Here is a 19,657-nt window from a genome sequence, read left to right on the forward strand (position 1 = left end):
CTTTTCTATGAAGTTCCTGGGTGATGCTCATGTAGCTGGTCCAGGGACCACACTCCAAGAGACACTGATTTACCCTGTGGCAGCTGCATAGCATTAACTTAAAAAAAAAAAAATCCATTGCCAAAGTGTATAAGTGAGGAGGCTTCACCTAGAAATCCAGATTTTCTAACTATATTGAAAATTTGAAAGATCTGACCACACTAGGCCCACATTCCCATGTAGCAACTGTGGCTCAACAGCAGCTGGTCCTTTCAGAGGGGACGTGGCTCCCCAGCTCCCCACCACTCCCTGCTACCTCCCCACCACCAGCTGAGCCTACTTATCATTTATAATCATGTGTGTGCTTTTTCTTTTCTTATGGCAAGACTAAGAAAAAAGTGAGGGGCTGGCCCCGTGGCCGAGTGGTTAAGTTCACGCGCTCTGCTGCAGGCGGCCCAGTGTTTCGTTGGTTCGAATCCTGGGCGCGGACATGGCACTGCTCATCAAACCACGCTGAGGCAGCGTTCCACATGCCACAACTAGAAGGACCCACAACGAAGAATATACAACTATGTACTGGGGGGCTTTGGGGAGAAAAAGGAAAAAAATAAAAAAATCTTAAAAAAAAAAGGACAAAAGTGAAATATTTCTTCTATCCATGTCACCATCAAACGTCGGCAGACAAGACTAAGTGTTTCTTAGAGGATGCTCTGCCCATGCACTCATTTATATTTGCTGCCTGACTCCTTATAGGCATGTGGATTTAATCTCTTGTTTAGTTTTTCTTATAAAAAATTCTACCATTACCTTGTTTATGGCTATACAATGGTTTAGTGACGTCTTGCTTGACGGAGAGGGCAAAGACACAAACTTCGGCCTAGTCTAAATCAGTTACTACAAATTCTATATCACTAAGGGTAGAATGAATTAGGTTTATTGTATTTTTGAAATCCAACCCAGTTTCAATTATTACTAGTCACTAATGGCTTATAACGAGGGCAGAGCTTGTTAGCTAAGCAGACAACTGGCATGTTTGTCTAAAGTGTAAATAAAAGGAAAATTCATGAATTAAATGAATGAATTCTCTGATTGTTCTTCATCGGCTGTAAAGCAGCATTCAGCCGCCACAGTATCCATCACCGCCTTTGTACAAAGGGTTAGCCTGCTCCAGTTATCTTCATCCAGTCAGAGATGTTCCTAGTGGCTGCTGACAAGGTAAATCTCTCTCTGAATTTCTGAAAGTACTCATCCGCATCAATAAATGCAATTAAGGCTAAGGGGTCACCTGGCTATTGGGGGCTCATAAATAACTGGGCTTTTAAGGACAACAGCCATGTTTCCTGATGGCAAATTGTGACTCCATGAATAGACCAACAGGGCACGCTTACGGAGATAAGGGCACAAGATGCCTTATATTTTCCAGGGTGGTCCTAGAAAGTATGAGACAGATGGTCATTCCCAGAGGTATTCAACTTAACAGCATTTTCCTTTAAAGGGTAATAAACCTCACCAGAAACCAAAATAAATGAATAAAAGGTTTTGCTCTCCAAAGTCTCCTGGGATTAACTAACCTTTTCATTTAAAATTACGAGCCGTACATTTCTTCTCTCCAAATAGAAAGTACCAGGTTTATTGGATATAGTTAAATCCCCTTGTCTGGGATGGCTCCCTTGATCCATCATTCCGTGGATGTGGTCGCCATGGTGAGAGCGTAGGGGAGGATCACAGGAATTCGTCTCCGTCTAAATAACTCTTCCAGGTCCCCATTCCTGGGAGGTTACCTTCTTGCGATTTGAAAGGCAACTGGATGCATCTGAAATATATGCAGCTGCAACTAACAGAAAAGACAACTAATGCTGGCTTAACAGAAGGAGAGGTTTTTTCTTTCCTGTAACAAGACCCCTGGAGGAGGGTGACTGTTGGGGTTAGTTCAGTGACTCAGCAATGCAGTCAGAACTCTAGGTCTTTCCATCTTTCCACTCTGCCATCCTTGCCATGTTCACTCTTGTGCTCATGCTTGCCACCTCATGGTCACAAGTTAGCTACCACAGCTCCAGGCATCACTTTCATGCTCAACATAGAAACAAAAGGGAGAGGGGGCTGTGCCAGCAACATCTATCCCTTTCATCAAGAAAGCAAAACTTTTCCCAGAAAGCCCACAGCAGATTTCCACTCATTGGTGACCCCCAGCTATAAGGCAGCGTGGGAGAGAGGGTCTTTGGCTTGTTCTGATTCTGTGGTGGAGGAGGGCAGGAAGCAGGGGTTTGCATATGGGTGTTGGGTTCGTCAACCCACAGGGTCTGCTACAGCACTCTAGCGTAGTCCTCCTCATGAACATTGGAGAGTCATTCCCTGGGTCGCCTTTTAAACTACAAATACTTTATTGTATGAAAAGGTTTTTCTTTATTGTATGAAAAGTTTTCATTTATTTAAATGAAAAAGTTAGTTAATACCAAGAGCCTTTGGAAAGCAAACCTTTTATTCGTTTATTTTGGTTTCTGGTGAGGTTTATTACCTTTTATAGGGAAATGTTGTTAAGTTGAATACCTCTGAGAATGACCATCTGTCCCACACTTTCTAGGACCACCCTGGAAAACATGAGGCATTTTGTGCCTTCATCTCCATATACTCCAAATACTTTAGGAAGGGATAATACACTGAAATAATTTATGCTGAACTGTTAGTAACATATCACATTATATTTTTCTAGACAAGAGACATTCTGAACACGGAGACTATAGAATGGACAAGTAAGGGTATGTCAAAGACACATTCTACCTATTTCCTAACTTAAATTGATGCTGACTGGCATTTGGACTTTTATTTTGCTTTCTTACCCTCCACAGAAGACTGAAAACCTATTAAAGCTAAAGGCAGAACTATATATTATGGTGGTTGTTAAGAACTCAGGATATGGGGACAGAGCCTGGGTTTTGACTCGTGGCTCTCTCACTTACCGACTGCACCACTGTATCAGTTTTCTACTGGTGCTGTAACAAACTGCCACAAATTTAGGGGCTTAAAACAACAAACTTAAAAACACAATTTTATAGTTCTCCAGAGCACAAGTCTGACAAAGGTAGTGAAAACCTACTCTGTTAGAAGTCAGGACATTGGTCCTTGTGCGTGTCGGGTGGGAGGTGACTGGAAGCGGACACAGGGGTCTTCCGGGGTGTTGGTCATATCCTGTTTCTTGATCAGATGCTAGCTACAGAGGTGTGTTTAGTTTGTGAACGTCTGACAAGCTGTACACTTAAGATGTGTGTGTACTTTTCTACATGTATTGCACGTTAACAAAAAGTTAAAAACAAACAAACACATAAATATCTTGGAGGTCTCCATTTTCCCTTTGGAGAAATCAGGACAAGGGTTAAGCCAGAGTGCTGTCAGTAGGGACAGAAATGAGGCCAGAAATGGGTAATGCCCCCTAGTTCTCCAAGTTGAATGTACTCTAGGCCAGTTCCAAAAATTAATTATATATTTTTTAAATCTCTTGAGGAAAAGTTTTTTGTTTTTTTAATTTGCTTTTGCCATAGAGTCACATTTCCTCTGCAAGTGAAAGGTAGCTTGTACCCTTCAGACACACCTGTATAAACAGAACTGATACTGTCACAGATCCACGTCTGCTTCGTTCTCTTTCAGACACAGTGGAAAATATACCACAATAATACGCCCCTTTTCCACACTGGCCAGCTGGAAAACTACGTTATGATTGAAATGACATCATTCAGCTACGACATCAAGCCAGCAGCTACTCTGAGAAGTCTGGGTGAGGCGTGACAGCATGGATGTGAATGCCACTTGGCGATGAATCCCACCCTTTTTGTTAGCAAATGGCTTTTTTTATTGCCATGCATTTTGAAAATGAAACTGTGGCAGCTACATCGTCTGAGCCACTGATCACCCAACATCCCTTATCTCTGAAACTAACCAGGTTGGCCAAACAAGACAAGAATGGGAGTCGGTGAGAGCTCACTTTAAATAACTAGTTCCCAAGGAGGAAGACCAGGGGCCAGGGCCAGGGCAGTAGTGACTTTCCAGGGATGGTTTAGTGTTTCCTTTCTCTCTGTCAATTGTTTCTAAAGCGATCTCAAGTAGTAACAGTCATAATAAGAGTGTTAGTACTAGTAGTAGTAACAGTATCTATAATAATATTCTTTGGTGTAGAATATTGATGTTCTGTACCATAATACTCTAAGCAAAACCCAGCATGCTTACGAGGCAAACACAACATCAGGACAAGGCCCTGACTCTCCTCCAGCTTTGCAACTTTTAGGAGGAACCATATAAAACTGCAGATATTTGATCATTTTAAACCTCTAAAAATGGGCAGTTTCATAGAGCTCATCCTAAAAGACTGTCCCTTCCCCACCCAAGACTCTTCTCTGCACAAATGTCAGGAGCTGCCACAAGATCTAAGGAAATTCCCATACTTCTCAAGCAACAGAAAATTAGAAATGCTGCTGCATCCCACTGTGCACAAGTGTAGATGACAGGTCCTGGGCAAGTGAGACCGTGCTGTCCTCAGAAGGAGCTGGACCCTAGGTCAGTGCCCAGATCAGCTCCCCTCTGTGCTATGCCTGCTCACTGTGAAGCCATGTGCCTTAGGTTAGAAGCACATCTTCATGTCAACAGCAGAAGCAAGAGTGGCCAGAATAGGGAGACAGGAACAGCAATCACCCCCAAGCCTTGAGGGAGGCCAAGTGGATCTGTAGCTGATATGCTGCACGCTGCAAGGCCATCTAAGACCCATCTTTGTACCTGCAAGCCAGAGGGAACAAGGCTGAGACAACACTGCAGAGAAGCTGGGATCCTAACTGGGTGGTTTTAGCTGACCAGCCTGCTGCCGATGCCTGACCCTTTGGCAACGAAGTCAACCCCCAGTGGTGGAAGGCATTACATGGTCTCAGGGCCCAGGGGGAGACAGCCCACTGTTTCATAGCTGCTCTCTGCAAGGTGAACCTGCACGCCATATTTGTTTAGCCAGCTGCCAGGAAGGGCGCTGGGAAAGAGAACAGGTTCATTTTGATGGAGGACTGAGGTGAGGAAGAAAGGTGAGAGTGTAGGGAGCACTCTGAGGAGAAGAAAATTAGTCCATGGTTGTGGGGAGAAGAGCAAATCTGGGGCAGGAACACACAGATTCCAAGGCCTGTGAAGAATCTGGCTCACAGCAATTCTTCTGCAGCCACAACAGCTGGGAGGTGGCCTAGAGTGGAGAGGTGAGCCGGCACTGAAGCTGAGGAAAGTGTGAGACTGCTTCTAGAATCCTTGGACACTTGATCCAGAAGGGATCTCGGAGGTCTGTCCCTCATATTCTACATAGGAGAAAACAAAGACCCAGAGAGCCAGTGTCCTTGGTGCCACAGCTAATTCACATCAGATTTAAGTCTGCAAGATATTTTATTCAAAACTTTTCTATGAAATCCCAGTCACAGCAGAACCAACGGAGACCCCGTGCCTGAAACTGGCGACTCACTGAAAGATAGAGTGGCAACTGAGGGCAGAAACCCGTATATGCCAGGTTCACAAAATGCTTCTGAGCTGGGTGTTACACCACGTAAGAGCAGCACGTTACAAAGACGTCTCCTCTGCTGAGACGCGGCCTTTCCTTCTGCTGACAGAGGGCCACCTTTCAGGAAAGCTTCAACCACAGCAGTTTGTTGTTGGTGTTCACTGGTTTCACGTGGGAGGGAAATAAGAACAAACAAGAAAAAGAAAACATTTCATACTATTTTCTAAGTATAGAAAGTGATATATTTTTCACAGTTGTGTAACCATACTGGTTGACCCAATTGTTTTCAAAATTTCTCTCTTGTTCTCTCATTCATTTTTTTTAAGTCTCTGAAAATCTCTTGGTTGAACATGGCTGTGGAAAGCAAGCTTGGCATAAAGAAAAACTGGGTTATGCTGGAGCCTCAATGCAGGCAACCTTAACTACAGTGTTTACTTTTGCAAACACTATAATGTATGAAATAAAATATTAATAGCCATTACCTCAGTTCCTCTGAGAACAGACCTGAGTCACAGTTTTTGTGTGGGGTGATTTCCACACATGTGCCTCACTGTGAGCCCTGCTCACATTACCAGGCAATGGAAGCTTCAAAGCAGGCAAGACCAAGCCCGCTGTGCTTTTATTCCATAATGTCATGGGCAACGTTGCTTATTTTGGCGACCAAGTTCGGTCCTCCTGAATTTATCACCTATTACACACTTTAAGATTAATCACCTAAACACGTACTAGGAGGGTTGGCAAAATTATTTTTAACTTACAAAGGAAAATATTGGAATGAGATTAACATCTCTGTTATTTATCAGTGGCTAGATCTGTAATCACTCAGCTAAACTCTCTGACATTTGAAGGTACCAAAAGGGCAAAATGTTTGTGCTCACAGATTTATTTCCAATACCTCATACTAGTGCGTTGCAAATGGACATAATCAGATTTTTCACCTTTGTGTAGATGGCATTAAGTACGCCACAGACATTTAGCTTGCTCAGGGTTTATGGTAGGTCTGGTTTCCCCTTTTCTCCCTCTGCTTGTCTACCATCTTCTTGATAAGTTTTAAGTTCTTAATGGCCTAAAAACCAACTGCTTGACAGTTTTGTGTGTGATTATACAGCTGAGTTAAATAAAGAATGAAAGTCAAGTGCCACCCCAGTACTCGGCACACAGTAAACATGCCACAAATGTTAGTCCCTCCCTCTTACACTCTCTCTTAGACTGCTAAGTGCTTTCAAGTCCATGTTTAGACTTATTCTTCAAATCCCCCATGAGATAGTGTAAAGTGAGCATTCCGCTTTTACTGGCAGGGGGCCGGGAGCGGGGAGGATGGCTAATTTACTCCTCCAGACGAGATCCTGGCACAGTCCGAGGCTGGACCGAAACTAGCTCTCTTGGCCGCAGCTTAACAGCAGGGCTCCTGAGCTAAATTGCTTCTTTAGGTGGCCTGCCACACTGAGGTATGTTTTTTAAATCTGTGCAATAAAATTTGGTGTGGTTGGAGAGGCGGCGGCCGACGGGAACCCACCCACAGGCAAATGACGTCAAAAAGCTAGAGGGAAACATTAGGCTTCTCTGTTCTCGAGAAGCTTCTGCTATGTTAAGCAACCCAAGAAGGAAGCTGACTTTCCATTAAAAAACAGCCACTTTGGCAGTTGTCAGAGACAGCCTGGGGTCTTATACTTCCCCTCTCACGAAAAGTGGGGAAAATAATTTCCATAAGTTGGAAAGGAAGAAACCTGGAGTTCAGAGAGTCCTAGAGCTGGAAAGGCATTTGATGGTTATTTGGTGTAATCTCTACTTTCAAATAACAAGGAAGGAAACTGAGGCTCAGAGCAGGTTGGGGACTGAGCCTCAGGCCCTGGATTTCCAGGGCAGCCCACTCTCTATACCTTGCTGCCACCACAAAGCCCACTACCTGCACCTTCGTCAGCAGCTCAGATGAGAAAGTACCTCGCATTCCAGTTTGCAAGGGGTTGTTTCAATGGAGGTTCATGGATGGCTGAAGGGAGAATTGTCCTGTCCCCTTCACACCCGAGGCCCACGATCTTGCTTGGGAAGAAGCTCTGGAGGCTGTGTGTTTGTGTCTGTGTATGTGAGGGGCACACAACCAGGAAGGCTCTTCCCTCTTAGACCTTTGCCCACAGAAAACAACCTCATGTGAGGGGTTGGGCACACTTTGTGATGGACCCTGCACACTGGAACTCTGGGAAGCCACTCTGCACGGGGTGGGGGTGGGGGGGCAACCACTAGATCTCTCAGTTCTTCAGCTTCCTACTCTGCAGAAAGCGCCCTGAGGCAACAGCTAAGGGACAACTTGAGGAACAGCATGCAGAAGTCACAAAGCAGGGCTGTCCACAAGTTCCACATGTGGCTGCAAGACTCAGCTCTTCCTTGCGTCTCTGGGAAACCAATTAAGCCTGATTTTAAAATACCATTATGTCACTCACAAAAATGTGTTTGTATTTTCCTTAGTAAGTTAACTCTTCCATCAGTGACCTTCCAAAAGAGAAATTCTTCAATTAATAAAGTGAATAGTAATACCCTTATAATTTTTCTTTGTGAAAGTTGTGGATTTTTTCCCTTAGGTGAGAAAGTGGAGATTCAGAAAGAGGAAAAGACTAACGTGGAACAGCAAGCTCATGCATGGCAGAGCTGGAACTCCAATCCGGCTCTTCTCTCTGCTACCACTCTGAACACATGTGCAGTGGGACCAGCTTTGGTTCCGTGGTTCACAAAGTGATTTCATTCAGGGAACAGAAATTCTTGGTCCCAGATTGGGTTGGACAAACAGGACAGGGAAGGCAGATAGTGACGCTGAAACATTCATTCATTCAGCAAATATGGGATGCCTGCTAAGTGCCAGGCCCTGTGCCTGGTGCTTGGGATACATTCACGAAGAAAAGAGACAGGGACTGAGGTCCTCGTGGCGATCACAGCCTAGCAGCGGGTGACATTCGGTAAGCAGAAGCTTTACTTCTGCACTACGTCATGCACTTCTCTCCCTCTCTTGGTTCCTGTGTTTCCACAGCAGAAACTTCGGGTGGTGTTTGGCTCTGCACCCCCCTGCTTTATGTTCTGCTTACTCTCAGCCTCTGCAGCCCCTCCCCCGAGAGGCCCCTCTCGCCACTCCCCGCCAAAATGACAGGGGTGATGGATGGTTCTGCACAGTGTCTGACTGCTTTAGTCTGAGTGTTGGCAGTTGTCAGTGATGGGTATTATTAATCTGATCATTGATAGATTTCAGTATTTGTAGCTTTCTAGCATGGCTTTTACTGGAAGTTGTGTGTGTGTGTGTGTGTGTGTGTGTATGTACACGCGCGCGCATGTTTCCCAGAGTATAGTTTACGATGGCTTTTAACAGGGTTAGGGCGAAAGTGTGAGGTGAGCAGCTTTCTGATCAGGGCTCAATGACATGTACAGGGGAGGTACATTTGAATGGTAAGGCTGGCCCTCTACATATAACTACAGAAAAGAAATGACAGAAGAACACATATTTTTACTATTTTGATTAAACTAGAATTTTAAACAAAATTTTCTTGCCTATATGCCACTTGTAGTGTCTCGAGCCACAGGCTGACTCTTCCGTCTTATCTCTCTGTTATCTGGGAATCTGGGGGAGTTATTCAATTCAAGCCCTACACAATAACTGCTTTTATAACATTTTAAACCGCCTTTCATAAACAATATGTAAGTGGAGTATAAAGAAACCAGGATTCTAAATTTACTAAAAGATCAGCGACTGCTCTTGAGCTTGTTATTGAGATGAATAAAATGCATTCTTTAATGAGGAGTAAAAGGAAGAAATCACATAAAAGCCTAAGTAGCAACTCAAAAATTATTTTCTTGGTTTATTCTATGTTGCAGCTACATAAGCCATCCCTTTTTGTGTGTCCATCAATAAGATATCTGTTGTGCTTTTGTACAAAGAACAAAGAGGCTTTTATCAATTCTCAAAAGTCTGTAGGACAAACCATTCATGCTGTCAAACCCCCTAAAACCCTTTCAGCAAATAATGAAATCCATCAGTGACAAATGTCAACATACTAATTTGTTAAATGCAAAACAAAAGCAACATTCAGACAAGGCGCTTCATTTCATGTTATATCAGCACTCCAATTTGTACCAAGTTTATGGCACCCACGGATCATGCAATATTAAACAGGACTGTATTATAATGACTAAAACTGGAACAATGAACTCTCCTCAGCTAGAATGCTAATAGTGCAGCATAAGAACAGAAACTTGAAAAATAAAATTGAAGTCCTAGAGAAGACTTTAGAACTCACTTAGTGCAATGACCAATCACAGCAAAATGAAATTCTTTTTTTTCCCCCCGAGGAAGATTAGCCCTGAGCTAACATCTGCCAATCCTCTTTTTTTCTGAGGAAGACTGGCCCTAAGCTAACATCCATGCCCAGCTTCCTCTACTATATATGTGGGACACCTGCCACAGCATGTCCGCACCTGGGATCTGAACCAGCGAACCCCAGGCTGCCAAAGCCGAACCTGCACGCTTAACCGCTGCGTCACCAGGCTGGCCACCAAATGAAATTCTTAAAGCCATGATATATAATGAGAGGATTTTCCTGATTTTTAATGTTGATCATAATAAAAAGGACATTTTAACCGAGGCTGTCACATTGCACATTATGGTAGACTTTTTAAAAAGCCTGAAAGAAACAAGACGGTTGGTGACACCAAGGCACAGGCTCTATCTACAGCGTGAGATAGAGAGCCTTGGAACAGTGTTTCCCTGTCATTTATTTAAAAACAGCTTCAAACGATGCCCAGTGCCCTAAAGCACTGGCAGTGCAAAGTCAGAGACCTAGTGGGCCTGGCACAGGCCAGACACACTTGAGTTCAAATCCTGGCTCAAGTGCATAACTGTGTGACTTCGGGCCAAGTTCTCTACCTCTCTGGACCTCTGTTTCCTCTCTGTAAAATGAACATCACCATCACGCTGCAGGGAAGCGGTAAGAATTTCCAGTGCTGTGCACACTGTTGATACATGACTATCTTGGCCAGCCTTCCCTCAACTCACTTGATTTCACTTCCTTACTTTTGGAGAGATTAATTTAGTTGGGCTTGTGGGTAGCTCAACTGAAGATGCTATAAAGAGCACCATTTGGGATGAAAAGAAGTCTAAATTGAGTAGTTATGGTGTGCAAGCCAAATGGCATCGAATGGCAATTACGAGTGTTTTGGGAGCACTTTAAAAAGTGTATCTAGTTTGGATTTCCATGTATCTGCAACCAATGCAATTACCATAAAGAGCGGGTGAAGACACCACCTGCTGTGCGTGACCACAGGCCCATTGGCTACCACTGTCCCCGTCATGGGGCCTGTTGCTCTGTTACCATCTTTAAAACAGACGCAAACAGGCAGAGCTACTTCAAGGAACCTGAAATGCAAAAAGTTATCACAGAAGATAAAAATGATCTTCCAATTTTCTGCTTTAAATGGCGCGTGCGCATGTGTGCGTGCACGTACGCACACGCACATACACACACACACACACACAAAGTATATTTCCATCTAAGAAAACAGGAAACTGAGAGCCAGAAAATGTTCCTAAATTGTGGTAAAAGAAGTAGATAAACACAACTCTGTAGAAGATAAGTCATACAAATTAGATCACTGATATCCTGTAAACTCCTACCTGCCTGTCTAAGATGCCACTCCTTGTAATTTCTTTTGGATACAATACATTCCCACGCTCCAGTCCCCAAATGGGGGCGTGCTATTGGGGGAGACATCAAACAGCTGCTGTGTTTCACCCCCACAGTGACCTGCGCTTTAGCAGCTGACCCTGCTCACCCCCCCACTCTGGATGTGCTTGCTGAGTTGAAGCAGAGCACACAAGCAAGATCCAGCCAGCTTCGTTATTCTCCTTTGTCACCTTCTAAACATCAAACATTATTCACACTGAACCCTATTAACCCCTTTTCACCCCTTTCTATATATATGTGTGTAAGAAATATTAAATGACATATTCACTGGGAAACTAAAACATGTCTTTCTTAACTGCTTAAACACTCAGCTAATTAACAGCACACACAAGTCAACTCTAAGTTCTTGATACTCAAAGACCAGGACCATCAGCCTCTCCGGGGAGCTTATTAGAAATGAAGAGTCTTGGCCCTATCTCAGAACTGCTGAATCAGAATCTGCATTTTAACAAGAACCACCGTTGATTCATATGCATGTTAAAGTTTTAGAAGCATTTTAAGTGAAAGTGGTCAAAGAGGCTAGTTTTTGTATGGTTTTGTTTTGTTTTTCCTCTTGTGGACAGCAAAAGGTGTGAGGAACACTGAGAAGCAGGGGGTAAGTCCTAAGGATTCAGGGTTAAAGCTCACATTTAACAACCATAAGGTTAACACTTGCCATACATGGAACACTGGGCCAAGTGGAAGGGGTCTAAGTATGAATAAGCACAGGGTGTGGCCTCCCATTTGAAATATTCACTGTCCTCTCAACATAAGAAAGGCCATGTGAGACAGCCAACATCATACTCTACGGGGAGAAGCTGAGAGCTTGTCCTCCAGCACCAGGAACAGGATAAGCATGCCCACTCTTGCCACTGTTTTTTAACATAGTATTGGAAGCCATAGGCAAATCAATTAGGCAAGAGAAAGAAATAAAAGGCATCCAAATTGGAAAGGAAGAAGTAAACCCGTCATTATTTGCAGATGACATATGATATATAGAAAACTCTAAATACTCCATTGAATACTCCATTAAATACTGCATTAAAAACTGTTATAACTAAAAAATGAATTCAGTAAAGTTGCAGGACACAAAATCAATATATATAAATCAGTTGTGATTCTATATACTAATAACGAACTATCAGAAAGAGAAATTAAGAAAACAATTACAAGTACATCAAAAAGAATAAAATACGTAGGAATAAATTTAACAAAGGAGGTGAAAGATCTCTACAGTGAAAACTCTAAGACATTGATGAAAGAAATTGAAGAAGACACAAATAAATGGAAAGATATTCTGTGCTCTTGGATTGGAAGCATACTGTTAAAATATCCATACTACCCAAAACAGTCTGCAGATTCAATGCAATCCCTATGAAAATTCCTATGGCATTTTTCACAAAAATAAAACAACTAATCCTAAAATTTGTATGGAACCACAAAAGATTCTGAGTAGCCAAAGGAATCTCAAGAAAGAAGAACAAAGCTGGAGGCATGACGTTTCCTGATTCCAAACTATGTTACAAAGCTACAGGAATCAAAATACTATGGTACTGGTACAAAAACAGATCCATAGACCAACGGAACAGAATAGAGAGCCCGGAAATACACTCATGCATGTATAGTCAATTAATTTATGACAAAGGACCCAAGAATATACAACAGAGAAAGGATAGTCTCTTCAATAAATAATGTTGAGAAAACTGAATGGCCACATGCAAAAGAATGAAACTGGGGGGCTGGCCCCTTGGCCGAGTGGTTATGTTCGCGCGCTCCGCTGCAGGCGGCCCAGTGTTTCGTTGGTTCGAATCCTGGGCACGGACATGGCACTGCTCATCAAACCACGCTGAGGCAGCGTCCCACATGCCACAACTAGAAGGACCCACAACGAAGAATATACAACTATGTACCGGGGGACTTTGGGGAGAAAAAGGAAAAAAATAAAATCTTTAAAAAAAAAAAAAAAAGAATGAAACTGGAGCACTATGTTACAACATACACAAAAATTAACTCAAAATGAATTATAAACTTGAATGTAAGATCTGAAACCATAAAACTCCTAGAAGAAAACATAGGCAAAAAGCTCCTTGATATTGGTCTTGGCAATGATTTTGTAATTTAACACCAAAAGCAAAGGCAAAAATAAATAAGTGGGACTACACTATACTGAAAACCTTCTCCACAGAAAAGGAAGCTTCAACAAAATGAAAAGCAACCTACCAAATGTGAGACAATATTTGCAGATCATATATCTGATAAGGGGTTAATATCCAAAATATATAAAGAACTCATACAACTCAATAGCAAAAAACCCCCCCCCCAAACAATCAAATTAAAAAATGGGCAGAGGATCTGAATAGACATTTTTCCAAAGACATAGAGACGGCCAACAGGTATATGAAAAGGTGTTCAACATCACTAATCATCAGGGAAAATGCAAATCAAAACCACGAGATACCATCTCACATCTGTTAGAATGGCTATTATCAAAAAGACAAGAAATAACAAGCATTGATGAGGATGTGGAGAAAAGGGCACTCTTGCGCACTGTTACAGGGAATGTAAATTGAGGCAGCCACTATGGAAAACAGTATGGAGGGTCCTCAAAAAATTAAAAATACAAATACCAAATGATCCAGCAAGTCCACTTCTGGGTATTTATTCAAAGAAAACAAAAACACTAATGCAAAAAGTTATATGTACTCCCATGTTCACTGCAACATTATTTATAATAGCCAAGACATGGAAACAACCTAAGTGTCCATTGATATGGACGGATGAATGGATAAAGAAATTATGGTACATATATACATAATGGAATATTATTCAGCCGTAAAAAGAAGGAAATTCTGCCATTGGCAACAACATAGACGGACCCTGAGAGCATTATGCTAAGTGAAGTAAGTCAGACAGAAAAAGACAAATATTGTATGATTTCACTTATATGTGGAATCCAAAAAAACCAAACAAACTCAGAGATAAAGAGAACATATTGGTGGTTGTCAAAGGGAGGGGGTGGGAGTGGGCAAAATGGGCGAAGGTGGTCAAAGGTGCAAACTTCCAGTTATAAAATAAATAAGTCCTAGGGATGTAGTGTAATTATGGTGTCTATAGTTAAGAAATAATACTGTATTGTGTATTTGAAAGTTGCTATGAGAGTAAATCTCAAAAGTTTTCATTATAAGAAAAAAAATTTGTAACTATGTGTGGTAATGGTAATGGGTATTAACCAGACTTACTGTGGTGATCATTTCACAATATATACATATATCGAATCATTATAGTATACACCTGAAAATAATATAGTATTATGTTAGTTATAACTCAATTAAAAAATAAAAATAAAGAAATGAAACATTCACTATTCTGTATTATACTATAGTAGGTTACTGAAATAATGAAAGAATGTATTGAGGGGGTGTGGGGGCACAGAGGAGCAGGCAATCAATTCTTTTTTAATTTGAGAAAATCTTAATACTTTATTTTTTGTCATTCCCCATTAAAAAGTAGAAGGTGCCATAAATACAAGTCAACGCCACATGAGTCAGGGAAGATTATGAAATTTTTATTTCCTGTTTATTGACAGTAGGTACCAAATTCTACTTGTTTTTATAATATCTCCCACTTAACCACTCACTGCAGTGATGTTTCACACTATTTACTCAACTTTGCAGGAATTAGAAATAGAAACCCAAGTAGTAACCACTTCTTGACAGGAGGGAATACTGGAAGGGTCAATTTTGCCAAGATCTGAGAGAAAGTGGGCTAATCCAAGCATGCAGTTTCTGTAGGAAAGACTTGAGCAAGGTCTAAAAAACGGGGCACCTGAAAAGCCACCCACTTAACTTGTGAGTCAGACCGATCCTCACTGCGAAGCTTCCTGATGTTGTTTAAAGTCAGTTCCTGGAATCTCAGATATATCCAGAACTCAGAGCTACGGAGAAAACACACTCTGAGGCCAAATATAGATAACATTTGGATTATCTATACTCCTCACTCTCCTTGCTTAGGGGGAAAACCTGACAATTGACTAAGATACAGATATACAAAGAAAAATGTTTCAAACAATTATCAGTATTGAGTACTATCCTAGAGATGATGGTTTGTCTCCTACCCAAGTATCATAAAACACTTTCCTAATGCAATATGAAAGGAACAGTGAGAAATGGAGAAGAAGATGACGATAATGTAAGAGATTCTCCCAAGAGAGGGATGCACAGGAAGACCTGAAAGGCTCAGAAATGATGAGAAAAAGCAGCTCAGCATCACCTCCATGAGGGGTGAAGGACCACCAGCTCTCAATAAGATAGCATCAGGACCTGAGGATAATATTGTTTTGCCATTGAATCTACTCTTGGTGAAGAATGTTGAAATGACAACAAAGGATTTAGAATATGACATAAACTTAGTTGATAAAGCAGCAGCAAAATTTGAGAAGATTGACTCCAATTTTGAAAGAAGTGCCACTGTGGGTAAAGTGTTATCAAACAGTATCGCATGCTACAGAGAAATGGTTCGTGAAAGGAGAGTCAGTCGATGTGGCAACCTTCATTTTAAGAAATTTCCATGGCCATCCCACCTTCAGCAACCACTGATCAGTCAGCAGCCATCAACATGGAGGGAAGCCTCTCCATCAGCAAACATATTACAACTCGCTGAAGGCTCAGATGATGGTTAGCATTTTTAGCAATAAATTCTTTTTAAATTAAGGTAATATATATTGTCTTTTTTAGACATAATGCTATTGCACACTTAATAGACTACAGTATAGTGTAAACATAACTTCTATATGCACTGGGAAACCAAAAAATGTGTGTGACTTGCTCTATCGCAATATTCACTTTATTGCAGTGGTCTAGAACTGAACTTGCAATATTTCCAAGGTATGCTGTATATATTTGCTGGAAAAAAAGGCAACACATACTAAAGTCTGCTTTTGGTTAAATTTATTTTAAATCAGTGTGTTAATTCTAGTCAGAGACAGTAATTTGAGACTGAAGCAACGTAAGGTTTAAAATTTTGTAAAGCTTATTGAAAAGGTTATCTGTATTTGTTCCTATTTTTGGTTTTTGTAATTTTAATAATTAATAAGGTAACAAAAGTCTCAGTGTAAAAAATTAGCACAGGAAAAGTAAAATTCTCTTCTCATCAGTCCTCCACTTGAATCTTTCGCCTCCAAGATAACTACTGTTAAAAGCTCTTTATGAGTCTTTCCAGAAAATATTTTCAGGTATATAGCACAAATGCATGATGGACACTGCATCTTGTTTTGGACATTGATCCTGTATCTGGAGCTTCTCCCACATGAAGTTCTACCTTATTCCCTCTACAGGCTGCAGAGAATTCCACAATGGGGTGGCAGAATACATTTATCCTGGCCCCTACTAATAGACACTTAGGTGGTTTCTAGAGTTTTGTTTTCACCAACAATGCTGAAGCGAACATTCTTGCCCATTTACCCCCCAATACTTTGGTGAAATTCCTAGCAGTGGAAGTGCTGAGAATGCTTTTGAAATTTTGGTAAATATTGACAAATTGCCTTCAAAGAAGTTACACCAATTTCTCTTCCCACACAAAAAATAAGCCAGGTTCATTTGCCCACTATTTTGGAGGAGGGGATTATATTTTCATTTTGGGGAGAGAAATTTAAAAATATATTTGTTAGGACACCTTATAAAATAAGAAAGTCAGCCCCTTATTTGTCATGTTTTGCAAATATTCCCCCTCCCCCATTTGTTTTATTTCTTTTGGTCTTATGACATTTACTTCAATAAATAAGTTTAAAATTTTGATGTAAACATGTTTACCACTACTTCTCTTTATGGCTTCTGGATATATTGTCTGACTCTAAAAAGTTTCTCACATTTTAAGAGCATAAATAAACTTATTCATGTTTGTTTACTACTGTGGTTTGATTTTTTTTTTTTACATTTAATGTTTGATCTGGATTTTTGTGAAAGAAATATGGTATGCAGCTAAATTTCCAAGTTGCTTATCAGTTATTTCAATAACGTTTTTCGATCAATCCATCTTTTCCTCACTGATTTGAAAGGCCACCTTTATCATATGAAAAATTCCAAATGTATTTGAATCAATTTCTGAGTTCTATTCTGTCCCATTTCCAGTGCTTAGTTCCCTTCCAGTAACAAACTGTTCTGATTAAGGTATCTTTGTAACATGTTTTAATGTTTGATAGAACTAGGACCCTTTATTAATCTTAAAATGTTTTTCCCCATTCATGCTCATATGTTTATTTTTTCAGATGACCTTTAGTATCTTCTTCTTACTTTTCTAAAATATACATTTATATGTTCATGATCTGGGAAATTTATTGAGGCCAATCTATATACTTTATTATATTTTACATTCAATTTTTATTTTTATTTAAATAAACTTTTTACTTTAGAATAGTTTTAGATTTATTGAAAAGTTGTGAAGATAATACCCCACATCCAGTCTCCCCTACTGTTAACACCTTACATTATTAATTAGTATGATACTTACATCAAAATATATCATACTGATAATACAATGACCCAATATTAATACATTATTATTAAAGTCCATAGTTTATTCAGATTTCCTTGGTTTTGACTAAATGTCCTTTTTCTGTCCCAGGTTTCCATTCAGGACCACATTACATTTACTCGTCATGTCTCCTTAGTCTCCTCTTTGTTGTGACAGGTTCTCAGACTTCCCTTGTTTTCGATGAACTTGACAATTTTGAGGAGGTAAAATACTGGTCAGTTATTTTACAGAACGTCCTTTAGTTTGGGTTTGTGTGATGTTTGCCTCATAGTTAGACAGAGGTAAAAGGTTTTTAGGAGGAAGAGCACAGACATCAAGTACCCTTCTCATCATATCATATCAAAGGACAAGCTCAAAGAACATGCTATTAACATTGTTGATTGACCTTGACCGTGGGGCTAAGGTGGGAGTAGTGTTGTCAGGCTTCTCCACTGTAAAGTGACTCTTTTTCCCCCTTTCCATCCCATACCCTTTGGAAGGAAGTCACCATGCACAGCCCACACTTAAGGAGTAGGGCATTATGATAGCCTCCTTAATGGGGGAGTTTCTAAATACAGTATTTGGAATTCTGCACAGGAGATTTGTCTATTCTCCCCCATTTATTTATTTATTCAATTACTTATATATTTCAGTACAAACTCATAGGTTTTATTTTATACTTGGGTTATAATCTAATACTGCATCATTTGTTGATTGCTCAAATCATTCCAGGTTTCGCCAGTGGGAACTCTTTCAGTTGGCTCCTGCGTCCCTTTGACACATCCACATCTCTGTCAGGGGTTTTTACTGTTTTCAGTACTTTGCTTTCTAGCATTACAGGATTCTATAGGCTTATCTTGTATATTCCCTCCTCCAGTCCTAGAATCAGCCATTCCCCCCAGGGAATCTTGGTTTCTTTTTTTGGAAAATATTATTGGAAATCAAGATCTGGATGCTGGGTGTAATCTTTGCTGTCGGGATTTCTTTGCTTCTAGGTCCTCTGAGCTGACAGAACAATAAAATAAATGTGTGTTTACTAACTGGTGTATATACACATACTTTTATATGCATCCATCTGTAGTTATATTATTTAGTATCATTTTTAAGTCCCTCCGCCACCAACTCAACCCATATCCTACTGATACTTTAATTGGTATCGAATTGAATTTACAGATTACTTGGGGGTTTTTTTTGTAAGAGCTTAATGTAAAATAAGTAACAATTAGAAATATTTTTATATGTCTATCATTTTTCTTCTCTTATGATCCTCAAGCAAGTTTAGGTTTTTCATATGTTTCTACACATATTTCTTAAGTTTATTTCAAGAAATATTTTGTGTGTCTGCTTCTCTAAATGAGAGCTCTTCTTCCACTATAACTTTTTATTGTTTGTAAAGTAGAAAATTAGTGATTTTTTTTAAAGAAATTTATTTTATAACCATCCATCTTGGGTTTCCTATGTATCTTCTGCAAATAATAACAATTCTGCTTCCCCCTTGCAATAATTATATCTCATATTTGTTTGTCTTCTTTATTTGTATTGTCTAGAACATAGATGGGCAAACTTTTGCTATAAAGGGCCAGACAGTAAATATTGTGGGCTTTATCATATACAGCCTCTGTCACAACTACTCAGTTCTGCAATTGTAGTGTGAAAGCAGTCATAGACAAAATGTTAATGAATGGGCAATACTGTGTTCTAATAAAACTTTATTTACAAAAACAGGCAGTTGGCCCACAGGTGGTATAGTTTATCAGACATTGCTCTAGAATCCAAATTATGTTACATGATGATGTTGACGGCGGGTACCTTGTCTTGTTTTAATCTTCACTTTAAACAGAATGCTCTTGATTTTCACTATTAAGCATAATGCTAGCTTTCAATTACAAATATGCACACACATACACGTAGTTTAAATAACGTTAAAGAAATATCCATCTTGTCCTATTTTCACTAAAAG

General features: G+C 40.3%; 1 protein-coding gene and 1 long non-coding RNA gene across 31 annotated transcripts in view; one reads left to right on the forward strand and one right to left on the reverse strand.

Annotated features, from left to right (window-relative positions):
- Positions 1-19,657, reverse strand: part of AOPEP (aminopeptidase O (putative)) — a 376,610-nt gene that overhangs the window by 202,960 nt on the left and 153,993 nt on the right. The window lies entirely within an intron of this gene.
- On the forward strand, positions 1,117-8,028 carry LOC139078469 (uncharacterized). Its single transcript, XR_011531433.1, has 3 exons — positions 1,117-1,194; positions 2,690-2,735; positions 3,622-8,028. It is a non-coding gene; the product is annotated as an uncharacterized lncRNA (long non-coding RNA).

Source organism: Equus przewalskii, chromosome 22 (genome assembly GCF_037783145.1).
Source record: "Equus przewalskii isolate Varuska chromosome 22, EquPr2, whole genome shotgun sequence".
Taxonomy (NCBI): domain Eukaryota; kingdom Metazoa; phylum Chordata; class Mammalia; order Perissodactyla; family Equidae; genus Equus; species Equus przewalskii.